Below are 18,064 nucleotides of genomic sequence, written 5' to 3'. Positions count from 1 at the left end.
GTGCAGCCCACACCCATTTCCGGGAGGCCACTGTCCAGCTGTGTCCTTTATGCTGTCCTCCGTGGAGAGGGGGCTGGAAGGGCATCAGCCCTGCCAGTGGTCCCTCGGGGCTGGGGTTGGCGGTGACCGCCTCTCTGAGGGTTCCTCGTGGCCGCGTCCGTCTCAGCATTTGCCGATTTGTCACAAGACGCCCCGCATGCACCTCCACGTCTGAGTGGTTTTGTGGAAGCTGCTGTCTAAGGCCAAGTACTGATGCGAACACACACAGTTATTTCACGTGATGGCTTTACATCATGAAGGGCGGAAATGGAATCTAATTTGTGGCCCTTTCGACGCGCCCATGCCTGGGCCAGTGTTGGGGGGGCTTGCTCTAAGCTAAAAGATGCACGGTTTTCTTTTCTAGAAGCTGCTCCCGGTGCACTTGCTTTATGGACCACCCCCTGGGAAATGCAACTCCTTGACACGAGGCAATTTCCTTTATTCATTCATTTTTCGGGCTGCCCTTGTGGCATTCAGAATCTCCCAGGCCAGGAATCGAACCCACACCACAGCGTTGGCAAGACCAGATCCTTAACCTGCTGAGTCACCAGGGAACTCGACGAGGCAATTTCCTGTGTGACATTTACATGATAAACAGCAGTGGCTCTTAACTCTTAGTTGGGAGTTGATGCTTCTCTCTTCCTAGAAAAAGAAAATATTTGCGCCTGGGGAGGAAGAGGACAGGGAAATATTTTTAAAAAACTGTATGTTTACGGAGAAAAGTGTCTGAGAGGAAATACATTAAAATACATCCAAAGTAATACGGTCTTACATTTTTTTGACTTGTCTTTTTTTGGTAATGAATAGTTATTTTTTGTGCAATAAGAATTAGCGAAGAGAAAGAAGCCCAACATCCTGTTGGAGGGTGAAGGCTTTTGTTCCAGGAAACGAGGTAAATGGCGGGTCAGTTCCCATCCTGGGCTCTCTGGCTGCAAAAATGGAGCATAATTTCGGCTCTCTTGTTGCAGCCTCCGCCGAGGATGTGGACAAAGGGAGGCGGTTGTCCTCGCCGCGGGGCACGGAGCGCCAGCTCCTCCTCACTTTGGATCAGCTGGTTTCCAGAGATTCCTGAGGACGTGGCCCGCAGACGGCAGAGCCCTTGCTGATTTTGCAGCAGGGAGGGCTTCTTCTGGAAGTTTGGAAGATTCGCACCAGGCTTGTTTTGTTTTGTTTTTTTCAGGAAACCCCATTGCCTCTTTGGATGGAGACGTTTCTCTTCGGACCCTTGGTGGCCCCACTGCTTTGCCAAGTCGTTTTCCCTCAAAGAGGTCAAGAAAATGCTTTTGTTTTATTAAGTTTCTTTCTTTTTTTGGTCTTTTTAGGGCCGCCCCCATGGCATATGGAGGTTCCCAGGCGAGGAGTCCCATCGGAGCTGCCGCTGCCGGCCTCCACCACAGCCCCAGCATCGCCAGATCCGAGCCACGTCTGCATCCTACACTGCAGCTCAAGGCAACGCCAGATCCTCAACCCACTGAGCCAGGGGAGGAATCGAACCCTAGTCCTCATGGATACTAGTTGGGTTCGTTAACCACTGAGCCATGATGGGAACTCCTGCTTTTGTTTTAAACAGGACCCTTCGCACCTGCAGAATTGAAGGACGGTCTGGTGGCTCTTCCAAAACTGAACATACTGTTTACCAGGCGATCCAGCCACATCACTCTGCTTGGTACTTATGCACATGCATCGAAACTGTATGTCTACCCAGGAAACCTGCGTGTGATGCTGATAGCAGCTTTATTCATAATTGCCAAAACTCGGAAGCCACCAAGCTGTCCTCAGTAGGAGAATGGAATGAACTATGGTTTTATGTATGTCCATCCAGGTCAGCTGCTGAAAGCAATGAGCTTTCAAGCCGTGGAAAGACACGGCTCAGGTTTCTAAAGCGACAGAGCCCGTCCAAAAGGGCTACTGCTTCCTGTGCGACCCCAGCTCCAGGACACTCTGGGAAAGGCAGAACAGTGGAGACAGCACACGGCTTGGGGGTGGTCTGGGTTGAGGCGAGAGCATGAGCAGGCAGAGCCCAGAGGATTTTCAGGGCAAGGAGAGTAGTTCGTATGTCCCCTAATGGCATTATTATGCTGTGTCCAAACCCAGGGAAAGTGCACCACCAAGATGGCCTGAGGTAGGAGTTCCCTGGTGGCCCAGTGGGTTAAGAATCCCAGGTTGTCACTGTTGTGGCTCAGGTCGCTGCTGTGGCGTGGGTTCCGCCCCTGGCCTGGGAGCTTCCATATGCTGCAGGTGTGGCCCCAAGAGGGAGTGGCCCCAGGCCCACAGTGCACGGACCTCCGTTAATCACGGTGTCTGGATAGTGGCTCCTCGGCTGGACAGATGCCCTGCCTGCCCAGAACCCCCAATTCCAGACGGGCACGCCCTGTATCTTCTCTCACTTTTTTCTGAAAACCGAAAATTGCTCAAAACTGTTTTTGAAAAGGCGGTTGTGCTGCGAGCTGATGAGGATATTTCTGCCCGTGTAAGGTCGCGTTAGAAGGAGGCGTAGAAAGAACACTTTGAAGACTTAAAAGACGGGTTAAAGCAGTGGTGGGGCCTTTGGTAGCAGGGGCGGTGGGGGGGGGGGGGTTGTCCAGAGGTTTTGCCCGGAGGCTGCTCCCCAGGGGGTGGGGGGTGGGGAGGGTGAACAGCAGCCGGGAGGACCTGCCCACACCTTGGCCTTGGGCTGGGGCCATCTTGGCAGGAGGGGCGAGGAAGGAGGAGGGGGCTGCGGGCTGGCCCCAGACGCCGCAGGGCCCCACCTCTCCCTTCTGGAAGAAGGTTCCCTCTTTCACTTTCGAAAGGCCGCGTCAAAATGCCTTGAAGGCTGTCTGGCCAGAGTTCCCAGGTCCCCTGCTGAAGGCTGTTTCCCCAGAGCCCCGCTGCCCTTCACACGGATCCCTAACGCAGGGACCACAGGGGCCGGGGATGGGGGACCGATACAGGGAAGCGGGGAGACATCGGTACCCAGGTCGTTCCTGGACAGCGGGGCTTCCGTGGACGTGGTGAGAAGGCTGGAGCCCTTCCCAGGGCGTGCCGGCCCGGGGGAGACGGGGGCGGGGGCGCGGGGTCCCCCAGGTCCCCTGCACTGGGAGCCCCGCCGCCGTCCTTTCTGTATTTGGATGGTTGGGAGACAGGGAAGAGGGCCGGTTATCGCCTCAGCGGCTCCAGCGTGGCTGAAGCATTATTTCCCCCTCGCCTGCCACAGCATCGCTTTCCTTCTCTCTCATTTGTAGGGTAGTTTCCCCGGGGTGGGGGTCGGGGGGGTGACAGAGAAGGAGGCGGCTCTTTGTCACAACTTAAAGAACAAGGCAGTCGGGAAGGGGGCTGGGGGGGGGTCACCTGAAGGCACATTTCCAGGGTGGGGCTCCCACTGGGCTCGTAGCCCTCCGGGGACCTCAGCATCCTCACAGCAGGACAGCTGACCTCCCCCCTGGCGGGGGGGAAGGGGGGGCTGTGACAAGGAGGCTGTGCTAGTGCCTCTTAGGATCCAGCCTCTGAAGGCGCCCACTGTCACGTCTGGTTACTCTTGCTGCCAGAGCAGGCAGTGAGTGTGGCCCAGACTGGATGGAGGGAGAGCAGCCGTTTGGCGATCCCGGCCCACTCAGCAGGCTGCTCTGGATGACATGACCGCTGCCAGCCACACGCGGCCTTTGACCACCTGACATGCGGCTGGTCCAACGTCAGATGAACTCTACGTATAAAGCATACGCCGCACGTTGAAGACTTGGCGTGAAAATACAGCACCGCAAAACAGGAGTTCCCGTTGTGGCGCAGTGGAAACGAATCCGACTAGGAACCATGAGGTTGTGGGTTCCATCCCTGGCCTTACTCAGTGGGTTAAGGATCCGGCGTTGCTGTGAGCTGTGGTGTAGGTCTCAGACGCGGCTCGGATCTGGCGTTGCTGTGGCTGTGGCCTAGGCCAGCGCTGTAGCTCCCATTTGACCCCTAGCCTGGAAACCTCCATATGCCGCAGGTGCAGCCCAAAAAAAACAAAACACCTCATTAGTTTTAAATTCCTGGAGTTTCTGCCATGACAGGTGGGTTAAGAATCTGACTGCAGCGGCTCCGGTCACCGTGGGGGTTCAGGTTTGATCCCTGGCCCAGCGCAGCAGGTTAAAGGATCCGATGTTGCCACAGCTGCGGCTCGGATTCAGTCCCTCATCCTGGGAACTTCATGTGCCACAGGGGCGGTCATTAAAAAAAAAGTCCTAGGAGTTCCCGCTGTGGCACAGTGGATTAAGGTCTGGTGTTGCCTCTGCAGCATGGGTTTGATTCCTGGTCTGAGAATTTCCATATGCCATGGGTGCGACCGTAAAAATGAAATGAAATGAAATAAAATGAAATAAAATCCTAGTTATATGTTGGAATGACAGCATGAGGTGTTCCCGTTGGCAGCGCCCTCTGGGCTGAGCTCCTGATCTCCAGGCCCCATGAGTCCCCTTCGCGCGAGCATTTGGCCCCGCTCGCCCCCTCCGGCCGCCTCTCCCCAGCAGCTCAGCCAGTCTTCTGCGTCGTGGTGAGCACCCACTGTGGGCGCTGGGAGGTGGTGACTTTCCAAGGTCGTGCGCACGTGTGAGGCTGGACAGGCCCTGGAGGATTCCCTGAGCTGCAGACACGCTAACAAAACCTGGGTGCCCACGAAACTGCAGGATGGGCAGGGGCGGCCCGGGCAGGCCTCCTGCTGCTAAGACTGTTGGGGGGGGGGCCTTGGCCCAGCCTGGGAGGCACCTGGAGCCTTGGGTGGGGGTCACCCAGGACGCTGGGGGGTGACTTGGGTCCAAAAAGACACGCTGGGGTCCTACCCCTCGGTGCCAGGGCCTGTGGCCTGACGTAGACCAGTGTCTTTGCAGGTGTGCGCAGTTAAGAGGAGGTCCTGCTGGGGAGGCGGGGCCGTGGCCCTGAGGGACCTGGTGTCCTTGTGCGAAGAGGAGAGAGGCACAGCGAGGAAAGGTCGGGTGACCGTGGAGGCCGAGACTGGGCTCCGTCTCCGTCCCCAGAGGGACACCAGTCACACTGGCTTCAGCCTTTCCTCCTCCAGCGTGACCTCCTCTGATCGCGTGGTGTCTGCCACCTCCCCATGTCCAAATCGGGCCATCGGGCACAGCCTTGTTCTGCGGGGGACACACTCAATCCCCTGCACACACCCAAAGCCACCCCAGTCCCTTCCTTAACTCCGCGCTTCTCTGGACCAGTGGGATTGTCGCCAGGACAAGGGGCAAAGTGAGGCAGGGCAGAGTCGGGGAGCGAAAGCAAAGCTGCTTCCCGGGTGACCGGACTTGTCCCGTTTTTGGCCTTAGAGGAGGGGTGGGCCCCGCCAACGCCCTGGCTTCTCCCAGACCAAATGGGCAGTACTTCCCAGGACGCAGCCAAGCTGGGGGGACAAGCTGTGAGAAGGGTTCCTGCGCCCCCTGGCCCCCGCCCCCGAGGCTGGGCTGGCTGCTCTGCACTCCAGGGACCTTGGGGGGGTGGCTGCCTTGTCACCTGGCGCCACCAGGAGCCCGGGCGAGCTTCCAGCTCAGTGACGGTGACGTTATCAATGCCATCAGACACCAGGGCGTGCTGGCTTTCCCTTGGAACGACTTCAAAGTGAAATTTAAGTACAGCATTCAGCAGATGCAGCCAAGCTTTCGGCATCTCCGTGTGGGGCCGACGAAGGCCGGAGAGACGTGTCCACTGTCTCTCCCTTAAACAAAGAGCCTCCTCACACTGGGACAGAGTCTGGGCTTCACGGACCTCAGACCGCAGGCCAGCTGGATCCCAGCCACCGCCCCCCTGCAAGCTGCTGCTGCGGGGGAGCGATGCTGAGACACAGACACCTGGTCGCTACAGTTCAGAACCCTAGGTGTGTTCTCCACTTCAGACGGAGTCCAGGTGGACATCTGTGTGACAGCCCCACACACCCTCTGCCGGTGGGACTCACCGCCTCCGGGGGCAGAGGGCACGAAACTCGCCCACGTGGGTCCCAGGCCGTTGGCCAGTGAGGAGAAAAACGGCCGCGTTGGGGCTGCAAGGTCATGGGGGGACCTGCTGGGGTTTGTTGTAGAAAACAGAATTTCCCCCCGTCTATCAATCCATCCACTGCTGAGTTAATCAGTACAAACATCTGGTAGACTCCGAGGTTCGAGAACCTCGGCGCTGCCAGGGGACAGGAAGACAGCCCAGGACCCAGAGCACGAGGGTGGCGCCCGCCGCAGGGAAGCGAGTGCCCAGGGCGTGGAGATGGGAGTTAACTTCAGGAGGGGCTGTTTTCGAGATGCTTGTGAAATATGCAAGAAATCTATCAGAGGGCGACAGTGTTCCTTTGGAAATTATTGATAGTAGTGAAAACACGGATTCTACAACACAAATCAAAATTATACCGTTTCATTCATTTTAATTGATTTGTGCCACACTGACCTAGTGAAATATTTTAAATAAAATGCATATTATAGCAAAATTCTGCAGGAACCAAACTTTACTGCACACAGTGTCCTGAAAATCATTGAAAGATGGAGAAACTATTTCAATAAAAAGAAAGCAATCATCTTTCCAAAATGACATGTTATTAATGCTGAAATAAAGATGACAAAATCTCTTGACAGCTGATGTCAAGTTTGCCCACAAAGAAAATAATAGCAACAGAAAAAAGAATTCTCATTCTTACCCATGCAACCTATATTCAGCTCATCTTTGAAACATAAGAACATTTGAAAATCAGTTTTTTTTTGATGTTAGCGATAAGGGTTTTTTTTTGGCTGTACCCATGGCATGGGAGTTCCCAGGCTAGGGGTCAAATTGGAGCTACGGCTGCCAGTCTACACCACAGCCACAGTAATGTTCTATCCAAGCAGTGTCTGCGACCTACACCACAGCTCTCGGAAACGCTGGATCTTTAACCCACTGAGTGAGGTCAGGGATCGAACCCATGTCCTCATGGATGCTAGTTGGGTTTGTTACCACAGAGTCACAAAGGGAACACCAACACTAATTTTATTTTCGAATGTCCGCCCCGGTGGCATATGAAGTTCCTGTGCCAGGGATGGAATCTGAGCTGCAGTTGTAGCAATGCCTGATCCTTTGATCCACTGAGGTGGTCTGGGGATTCAACCCGCACCTCAGCAACCCCGAGCCTCTGCAGTCTGATTCTTAAGCCACTGCGTTGGGCTGCAGGCTTCTGCATTTCGACCTCGCGCTGGCCTCCGGTCCTGCTGTACCCTCACATCCAGTTTCCAACGGGTGTGTTGGAGGCCCAAGGGGAAGAGGGTTTTGAACCACGCATGGAAGCCAGGCTTTTCTCCAGAAGGCTTAGCAGAGGTCGCCTGGGAGAAGTGTTGTGGGCGACACTGTTGCCATCATCCCCAACTCAACCGAGCTTATCTGATTTTTTTGGGGGGGTCGCTGAGCTCGTGGGATCTGGAAGTTCCTGGCCAGGGATGGAACCAGCGCCTCGGCAGCCACCTTCCCTATTGCAGTGACAGTGTTGGATCCTCAACTGCTGAACCACAAGGGAACTCCATAAAACTCCCGCTGCATGTGAGTGCTTCCAATGGTAGGAGCTGGAACTAAAACATTTTGTTGTTGAGGTTGGATTGGATCAACCATAAATTGAAGACAGACAGAGAGTCTGAGAAGGTGACTGAAGATGACCAGCCGACCTGGACCGACTCAGCAGGGAAGGTCTGATTTGGGGTTACAAACGTATGTTTTTAAAACCAGCACCACCTTCTGGAATTGTGAGATTTCAATACAGGTTGCTTATATCGAGTTGAGAACTCCGCTGTTGCAAATGCTTGGCTACACAGCATTACAATTTTGCAAAATTACTCAGAGCAACGGAGCAGGGTGCGTTCTGGCGCCCTCTGGTGGCAGCGTACAAGCTTCGGGAATTTTTTTTGCAATTTTCCTCTTGGGTGGATGTGTGTGAGCTAAGAGGCCTCTTCTCTCTGCACCTGGTACTTGAGTCACTGCCTGTGGGGCAGCAGCATTCTCCTGGCTGTGCACACCCGCGTTCCCTCGTGCAGAAAACCTGAACCAGGAGAAAGGAAGACAGCTCTGACAAAAAAGAGCTACCCAAGAACCGGGATTCTGAGCCTCCGAAGCCTTGAAAAGCCCCCGTGTCTTCCAGGTGGTCCCTCTCTTAGGCCCTGTCTCTGCAGCCTGCTTCCTTTCCTACCTCCAAAAATAGGCAACCGTTTTACTATTTCTTTTTTTTTTTTCTTTTCTTTTTTTTGTCTTCTTAGGGCCGCACCGGCGGCATATGGAGGTTCCCAGGCTAGGGGTACAATCAGAGCTGTAGCCGCCGGCCTGCACCACTGTCAGTCGGCCAAAAGGACGAGACCCGCGTTCAGGCATAAAAGACTTTGTTAGCGGGGTGCACAGCCGGGCTGGCTCACACAGGGAGGTCAGTCGTTCGGGGAGGGAGGTTACATGTGGGTGCCAAGAAAGGGGGTTTCCGTGCAGAAGCTGGTGAGCCATTTCTTACGTAAATAGGGTGGAAAGGAACAGACCAATCCATTCGGGGGAATTGTTAGCAGGAGGGGAACAGAAGCTTAGACCTTCTCCTGGGGAGCAGGGAAGACGGTCCGACTGGGTCACGTGGTCTCGGGAAGGTTTAGTCCTGTCTCAGCCATGTCTCTCCAGAGCTGGGCGAGAGCCTAGAGCGAGGTCTTGTTTTTCCCGGGACAAACCTAACAACCACAGCCACAGCAATACCAGATCCGAGCTGCGTCTGCAACCCACACCACAGCTCAAGGCCACGCCGGATCCTCCACCCACCAAGCGAGGCCAGGAATTGAACCCGCGTCCCCATGGATCCCGGTCAGATTCGTTTCCGCGTCGCCACGACGGGAACAGTGTTCTCATTTCAACCCCAGCATTCCTGTGACTTCAGTTTCTACTTCCAGTTGCATCGCGTATGAGAGAGACTACACCGCGTCTCCACACGGGAACACGCTTTCAACGGCGCCTCGACTTTTCTCAGGCCGGGTGACCTGGGAGCCGCTCCGCAGCCTCTAAAGGCAGTTTCCCAGGCCAGGCTCCAGGTCTGCTCTGTCCGCCTCTGTCTCCAGTAATGCCTCCTCCTCCTCCACCAGGGGCCTGGCTCAGGGGATCCGGAGTCTGCTGTCTCGACCTGCATTATTCAAAGTCAAGGAAGCCGTCCCCTCAGGGCGGCCCCTTCCAGACGCCCAGCCCTCCCGCTCCAACTTGCGATGGCAGGGTAAGCACCTGTTGTTGCCGTGGGAACCACCTGTCTGTCCTCTGGGCTGTTTCTCACGCACAAAACCAGGTGCTCGGAGATGTCGCGGGGCCCCCGGATGAAGCTCTTTGTTTGGCTTGTCCTGCTTATCGTTGAGCAGGTAACCTTACGTTCCAGCTGCTGGAGAGGACTCTGCTTCATGACCCGACCTCTTTCTCTCCTAATCTTTCCCCCTTTGGAAGGGCGCCCAGGGATGTGCTTGCGGCTGTGGGCAGTCAGTTTACACAGGAGCCCGGAGTGTCTTCCTGCAGCCACCGGCTTCCGCTTCAAAACCACCAGCTTCCGCTTCAAAACCGTGACATCACCGTCACAACCAGCCCTTCCATCGTCCCGTCCCTCTTACCATCATCACCCACCATCACCACCACCACCAAAATCACCGTTACCACCATCACATCATGGGGTGGGGAGGAGTGGGTGGTCAATGGGCAGCTGTGTTCTGGAATGTTCCAGCCTGGGAGGGTCTGGAGGATAAGAGGGGGGACACCCGCGTGGTCCAGCCCTACCCCTTCTGAAGGGCAGGGAGCCGAGGAGGTCACTCTGGAGCAGCTCAAGGCACAGCATGACGGGAGACATGTGGACGCGAGGGCAGGGCGTTGGGACTCAACCGTGAGCACTAAGAAGTCACCGGACACAGGGCACCTCCCGCCCTGAGCTCTCGGAGCCCCTGCAGCGAGCGTGGTGGTCACGGTGGAGGGGAGGAGCCGGCAGGGCCCCTTCTGCCCAGAGAAGGGGTCATACCTTTGTCACTTCCACCCAAGATGCTGGTGGTTGTCACCCCACATGCCTTCCTGGGGCCCCCAGCCGGCTCTGTTCTGGGGGGCCTCCACCGGGAACACCCGTCACCTCCTGCTGGCCGACGGAGCCGCTCGGCCCCCGAGGTCCCCACAAAGCCTCCTAAACCTGCAATTAATGGGATTGCTTGGATTAAATGGAGCAGCCAAGCGGTGGTCTTGAAGCTGCGCTGCTTTGGAGATGAAGTGAGAATCCCGGGGGAGGCTCAGCTGCTTCTTCCCACCTGAAGCGTAAACACACGGAATTGGATGCGATGACTGCTTGGCAGCCTTTGGGCATCTCCGCCCCGGGCACTCTGGCCGGCCTGAGCGAGGGCTCTGGAGCCCAAGGACACTGGCCTCCCTCGGGAACACGGGGACAGCAGGACAGCCTGCCCCCCCAGAAGGCCGCACGACATGGTCATGGGCCAGCTGCCCGCAGCCCCACGTAGGTCGGAGGGAGCCTTGGGCCTCGTGGGCAGGCAGCCCGTGCCTGCGGCGTCCGCCACGGTTCCTCCCAGTGCTTCACGCAGAGCGAGGGGCTCAGAGCTCACCAGCATCCCACGGAAGGCGTGGAGCCCGTCCCGCCCAGTGGTGGTGCTGGCTGTTGGTGAACACGCGTTTCTGGGCACCGTGTGGCGTGGGCCCGAAGGGCAGCACAGGACAGGTGGCCGTCACCCCGAGGCCTTAAAGGCGGGTAGGAGGCGCGAGAAGGGGAAGGAGGGAATGACAGACACAGAGACGCCAGCGCGCGGAGGCCCATGGAGCTGCTTTCTTCCCTCCGCGTCAAGCGCGTCGCGTTTCTCTCCGGATGGCAGGATGCCTGGATCTGAAGACGGGAAGTGAGACGGGATGGAGGCGACTGCAGGACCGCACGCCCGGCAGAGGTTACGGGTTCCAGGGAGGTGTCGGCACACGCAGCCGTCATCACCACCGCTGTCACTGTCCCTGCCCCAGGGGCTGGAGGGCAAGGGGGGAGGCTGGCAGGGACTTTTATAAATGATGGGGTTTGGAATCCTTTCCTAAGGATATTAGAAATACTCCAGTCTTACTAGTAGATTGGAAAAGGCCCTCTTTTAATGAGAAGTTACTGAGTTCCCGTCACGGCGCAGCGGAAACGAATCCGACTGGGAACCATGAGGTTGTGGGTTCGATCCCTGGCCTCCCTTAGTGGGTTAGGGATCTGGCGTTGCCGTGAGCTATGGTGTAGGTCGTAGACGCAGTTCACATCCTGCATTGCTGTGGCTGTGGTGTAGGCCGGCAGCTGTAGCTCCAATTCAACCCCCTAACCTGGGAACTTCCATATGCTGAGGGTGCGGCCCTAAAAAAAAAATATGTGTGTGAGTCTGTACTTAGATTCTGTGTGGGACACGTGCTTATGTGACCCTCGCCCTGTGACGAGGCTATTCAAGCATCTGTCTCCATGGCTGTGTTCATGGTCACTGGGGACTCCTGTGTCCCCTGACCTGTGGGGCAAAAGCTGAGCTCCGAGCCCCTCCCCCGCCGCGGCCGTTGTGACGTGTGGCCTTGTCACCTTGGCGCTAGGTCTCTGAGAACACCAAGCGATGCTCCTGCCTGCCTGGAGCCACAGGTTCTCTGGGCCAAACCCGCTTCCCTTTGACTTTTTGTCTTGTTTCTGCCTGTTTCCAGCAGGTGGCAGGCCGACCCTGCAAATAACACCACGCGTGGGTCCGGACACACCAGGCAGGGCCCTGCCAAGTCCTGAAACCTCCGCAATCGTCTCCCAGGAAGGGGCCTTACCTTCAGCCACAGGAGGCCATTGTTCATTGGGGTTTCGTGGTTAGTTATGAGAAAAATCTGTAACGACAGAAAATCTGTAGCTTCTCTGGGTTTTCAAAAACTTGTATCTCTCTTGACCAGCTTAACGCGGCAGAGAGAAAGAGAGAGCACAGGTTCTAGAATATCTCTGCTCTCCACGCTGCTCGCACTGAAGCTACGTGCAGCTGGCTCACAGGTGAACCTGTTTTTTCTTTTCTAGGGCCACACCCGCGGCATATGCAGGTTCTCAGGCTAGGGGTCGAATTGGAGCTACAGCCGCCAGCCTACACCACAGCCACAGCAATGCCGGATCCTTAACCCACTGAGCGAGGCCAGGGATCAAATCCGCGTCCTCACGGACACTACGTCAGGTTCTCAACCCTCTGAGCCACAGTGGGAACTCCAACGGGTGACCTTTTAACAAGAAACCCACAAAATACTAGGAAGAGAAGGAAAAGCGTGTTCACGGTGTGGGATGGACTTTCCCACCTGTTTGAATGGACAGCTGGTTGGTGAAGGAGAAAGCAAAGTCCTGCTGGAAGCAGGGTCCCTGCAGCTGGACAGAAGTGAGCTGCGTCTCCAGATTGGTCATTTTATTTTATTTATTTATTATTTATTTTTTGTCTTTTTAGGACCGCACCTGTGGCATATGTAGGTTCCCAGCCCAGGGTCCAATCGGAGCTGTAGCCACAGGCCTACACCACAGCCATGGCAACACCAGATCCGAGCCACGTCTGCGACCTACACCACAGCTCAGGGCAACGCCAGATCCTTAACCCACTGAGCGAGGCCAGGGATCAAACCTGCATCCTCATGGATGCTAGTCGGGTTTGTTAACCACAGAGTCACCACGGGAATTCCAAGATTTGTCATTATAACTTTAGTTTGATAGCTGAGACTTCAGAAGGAACCCCACAGCACCCCCGCCCCACCCAGCTGCACAAAGGCTGGGAAACCTCCAAAGGGGTGGGGCGGGTTGGGGGTGCGGGTGAGGGTGGAGGTGGGTCTGGAAAGGGGGTGGAAGCTTCTCAGAGAGTGAGGGTCACTCCAGGGGGCGAGGCCATGGCCACCTGTGCACAGGTGGGCACAGGGACGGGGCACTGAGGGTGAGGTGGCAGGCAGCTGCAGCCACGTGGTGACCCCGCAGGTGATTGACGCATTTCACGTCCAGATGTCCTCGTCCGGGGCCTGGCGAGGCCTTGGGGTCGACGATGTGTGTAGCCCCGTTACCCCTTAAGTGGGTCTTAGACGATTCGTCACCTTGGCCGGGGGTCCTGTCACCGGTCTGTCTGGATTAGATGAATTCAGGGAGCACGCTCGCCACCAAGAGTCCCGAGTTGTAGCTTCAAGCGTTTCAGGTGTAAATTCTGTGACATCACTTTGGCCTCAGGTGCCGGCTCTCAGCGGTCCCACGGTGGTTCTTGGGGAAGAACTGTGCTGTTGGAGGCCGGCTCGAGCTCCTGAGAACATCCAGAGGAGGTTCCGGGTTTCAGTGTGGCCACTGGGGGCGAGGGCTCCAAGAACTTGCTTTCCAAATCGCGTCCCCAGACCTGCAGGACTTCTGGCCTTGGCACCTACCCCACCGGAGCTATCGCCTCCACAAGGCCACGTTCACAGGACGCAGTTTGCTCCGTGCTCACGGGAGCACGCCCTGGGCCTCACCGAAACGTTGCTCACCCCGGCTTCTCCCAGCTCCTGGGAAAACGGGCCTCCCCCTCCGTCAGGACTGCTCTGCGCGCTTACAGCATCACGGAGAATGCCCACCCTGGTGCCCTTTCGGAGCTGAGCCGGTTCGGGAGAAAGCGCCGAGCCTGGGCTGCTCATCCCTTTGGTTTCGGGTGTAAACCGCAGTCCTTCCAGGCCCGTCCTGACCCAGAGGAGCAGACGCCTGGCGTCTCTCTCTGTTCTCACACGTCCTCTCCAGCCCCGAGACAGTCGGCAGCGCTCCTCTGCCAGACGGCTAGGCGCTCCAAGCGCATCGCTGGTCAGCAAGTCACGCTCCCGCCCTCTGGTCCCTTGGCCTCCGGGGCCTGCCCGAGGGGTTGAGGTCAGGGTGCCTGGCTCCAGGGATTTGCCCCATTCCAGGCCGGGCGCTGCTTCCTCTCAGGCTTTGACAGGTGAGGCAGGGAGGCCTGGCCCAGAGCTTGCGGGCTGTCATTGTCTAGAGGAAAAGCCGGTCAGAAGGCTCGGGAGAAGAGGTCTCTCTCAGAGGCAGGTGACGGCGAGCATCTCAGAAAATGTGTTTGCAGCTTCAGGACGGGGCTGAACCGAGATGAGTGTTGGATTTTAAGTCAGTCGGGTCCTCCAGGAACTTAGTTGAATTTTCACAAAGCTCAGCGCTGTGACGGCACTTCCGCAGGTTGTCCCCCCCGCCCCCCGCCGCCCCGCCAATCACCTGTAAGAAATAAAATCAGCAAAGCTCCTGAAACCTCACCGGCCAAAGCATCCCTGTGTTACAGGTGGAAGTTAGCCGTCTGACCTAAGGAGCAGCCGCGTGGCCCAGAGGGGACTGAGCAGAGACTCTTGTCCCCCCACAAACCCACTCCCAGGGGCTCCACTGCCAGGAGACCCCTTCTGATCAGAGCACCCCCTTCCACAGCCAAATCCAACACCCTCACAGTGAGGGCAGGACTGGCTCCAGAGTTGCAGGCTGGGCAGCCACAGCAAACCCGAATCCCAGCCCTTTGGAAAGGGACGCCTTTGCCCTCAGGCCAAGAAGACTTGGCAGCTCTGCGTGACGGATTCAGCTGCCCAGCAAGCTGCGAAGCGTTTAGGAACTGAGCTGTCTTTTGCGTCTGATTAAGCAAATAGTTTTCTGCAAAGCGGCTAATCCTCCCGTCCCGGCTGCAGCCTCGCAGGGAAGGACGTGGGTGTGAAAGTGCCCAGGGTCCCCCACTCCGCAGACCGGGCCTGGCCTCCGCCCCGACATGCGGCTCGTGGGGGGGCCAGTGCCTGTCTCCGGCCTGAGCCCTGCAGGCCGCCCGGCCCCCCCGGGGCGGTGCTGGGTGAAAAGCCGAAGCTTTGTGCTAGGAAGGGGTCTTTCAACAGCAAACCTTCTCCTCCCGAGGGAAGCTGCGCTCAGGAAGCAGTCACTTACAAAATCACCCTTGTGATGAAAACGTGCTCACACTCACACCTTCTCACACTTACCCACCCCCACTCCGAGCACTCGCTTGTGACCGGCCGAGGACACTCATGGGCAGAGAGCAGGGGCTCCTCTCTCACGGGGCTCTCGCAGGCTCAGGGGATGTGTCCACAGAGCATTGGGCACCAGCAGGTGGATGGTCCTGTCGCAAGGAAGTGGGGATCGAGGGTCCGAGGAGCTGCGGTCCGGGACCGACCTGGAGACGGGGCAGCGGGTCAGGCCCTGGAGAGGCCCCACCTCCGTGGGCTGAGTCCTGAGCAGGTGACACCTTGCTGGTTGTTCAGGGCCGAGTCTTCTGGGGAGTCAGGCTTTGGGTGCGGCTTCCAGGGGGTCTGCAGGCCTGGGGGTGGGGTTGGGGACCCTAGAGGCAAGTGGCTTCTCAGGGGTCACCCTCTGTGCCCGAGGGCTCCCTTGCTTCAGCCCGCAACCAGGGGCCACCTCTGGGTCCAGACACCCAGCCCTGGCACTGAGGTGGGTGTTTCTCTGCCAGACCACACGGTGTGGGCCGAGCGGTGGGACCTCCAGCTGTACACAGTGGGCTCTGGGCTCCTGGACCGAAGCCCGAGGACGGCCGCGGGCAGCCCCACAGGGCGGGGGGTCCCCGAGGGCTGGACTCGCTGCCTCTCCCCTGCCCTGGGCGGGGGCTTTGCTGGAGGCCCCGAGGGCCGAGCCCCCCACCACTGGGAAGACCGCTCACCCCCTGGTTCACTGCTGAGGCGGTGACGACCCCCAGGGTGCGGCCGCCCCTCTGAGGACAGGAGCACCCCAAGTTCAGTCAGACGATGTGTAGAAAAGACGGGGTGCTCGGGGCTCTGTGAAGGAGGGAGGCCTCCGAGGCGGAGGGGAGGACGAGCCCCTGCCCCCCGGTCCTGGTCCTCGTGTCCTTGTCCCTGTCCCTGACCTCACGTCCCAGCTCAGACGTCCCCACAGCGCCCCCCCCCTCCACTGCGCGGGGCCTCCCTGCCCTGGTGACCGCCTCTCGGGGACCCTTCTCCAGGCCTCAGCTCTGCTTTTGCGTCTGGCTCTTCCCAGGGGCTGAGGCGACCGTGCTCACAGCCTAATTCATGCTTCTATCCAGACGACTTTATTATTATTATCAGTCTTTTTAGGGCTGCATCCACGACATGCAGACGTTCCAGGCTCAATCAGAGCTGCAGCCGCCGGCCGGCACCACAGCCCCAGCAACGCAGGATCTGAGCCACGTCTGGGACCCACACCACTGAGGCAGCATCCTTACCCTCTGAGCGAGGCCAGGGATGGAACCTGCCTCCTCATGGATGCTAGGCAGGTTCCTTACTGCTGAGCCGTGATGGGGACTCCCAGACCGCCTCCTGCGTTTGTCACTCTCTGTTTTGAACCCTGACTCCTGAGGCGAAGGCTCTTCAGCCAACTGCCTGATTGTAAGGAGTCACCTTGTGTTCGAGCGTCTCCGAAGCTCTGAGTCCCGTCACTCAACTCCCATCAGGGGCACTAAAACACGAGAGGGAGGCGCTTTGACACGTGCACGTGTGCGCACGCGCACACACACACACACACACACACACACTCTCAAGCACGCACGGTGCTCTTATTTACTTATTTATTTATTTTGTAGGGCCGCACCCATGGCATATGGAGGTTCCCAGGCTAGGGGTCCAATTGAAGCTGCAGCTGCCGGCTTCCACCCCAGCCCCAGCAACGTGGGATCCCTGCGACCTACACCACAGCCACAGCAACGCCGGGTCCTTAACCCACCGAGCGAAGCCAGGGGTCAAACCTGCAACCTCATGGTTCCTAGTCGGGTTCGTTTCCACTGCACCGCGACGGGACCTCCACATGTTGCTCCTAACCACAGCTCTGCTCTCGGTTCTTAGCTTGTGGTGAAGACAGAAGGTTACAAATGAAAAGCAGTAACCGTCCGGGTGCAAACTGTTAATTTACTCGTGTCGTGATGGCTGTGCATTTTCCACCCATTAGAGAATTTTGTTTAAAAAACACCTTAAGCCCCTCAATCAAGACATACGCTTGAAAAGCCTGTGGGAAAGAGACACTTTCTCTACCGCAGCTCCCTGCGCGTGAGAAGGGGAGCCTGGCTAAGTTACTGAACCCGCCAGGCAGTGCTTCCCTCTCCGGAACGCTCCACGCAGAAGATGCTGGCCGCGCCCGCGCTCCTCCTGGCGCCGCCCCGCATTCTCCCGAGTACCGCGTGACTGAATCAGGACACTGCTCCTGCCGCTCCAGCCCAAATCTCAGCTCCCAGGTTGAAAGGGCTCGGGCATTCCTGGGGCCCGGTTCTCTGGCCGCATCACACCATCGGCAGCTGTCCCCCTGTCCCAGCCGAGATGCCGAGTCTCAGCTCGAGCCCAGACCCAGCGAGGGCGGCCCAGACTCCACCTGCCGTCTTGAGCCTTTTCAAAGAAAAGCAGGACATGCTCAATGTCTCCGGGTGTGATCCTGGAGGCCCCTCTGTGCAATTTTTACGGAGGCACCGTCACCTTACCCCACAGGCCAGGCGCTGACCGCGGGAGGGAGGGCACTGGCCCTGAGCCCTTCAAGTGTCAGGTGGGCTTCAAGTGCAGGTGCCCACTTTAGCGTCAGTGTCCTCCACATGTGGCAGGGCCATCCTCTGTCTGCCCGGAGCCCAGCATCCCCCTCTGGGGGCCGGGGGGGCCGGGGAGGGGCAGGGCGCTGCCCTTGCCTCTGCTGCTTTCCAGGACCAGCAGACTGTCCCAGAGCTAGAGGCAGTGAGGTCGGACCCCATGCTGGGTGCCGATGGGTGCTGGCAAGGGTGCCGAGAGCGGTGGGAACAGGTTGCAGTGAGAAGACCTTCTGGATGAGTCACTTAAAGTCCCTCAGAAGAAAGAGCTTGGGATCTTGGCATTTGCAGTAATTTGCATAATTACTGTCTTCATTTAAAAAAATAAAATGACTCAGAACTATGCTTTTCCTGTTGGATTCCCCCAGGCCATGTCCCTCGGTCTCTGGGCCACACAGGAGAGGCCAGCGGAGGAGAAGGGCTTGGTCTCGGGTCATGGTGGCTTCGGAGCAGCAGGAATGTCTTCTCGCTTCCAACTTTGAGCGACTTGTTCCCTGAAATGCAGTCGTTTCTGTGATGGGGCCTTG

This window comes from Sus scrofa, chromosome 1 (genome assembly GCF_054392235.1).
Source record: "Sus scrofa isolate SSC_HxYL_T2T_F1_AM1 chromosome 1, Sscrofa_HxYL_maternal_Yorkshire_Landrace_v2.0, whole genome shotgun sequence".
Classification (NCBI taxonomy): Eukaryota; Metazoa; Chordata; class Mammalia; order Artiodactyla; family Suidae; genus Sus; species Sus scrofa.
The sequence above is the reverse complement of the archived record's forward strand: the minus strand, read 5'-3'. Positions refer to the sequence as shown.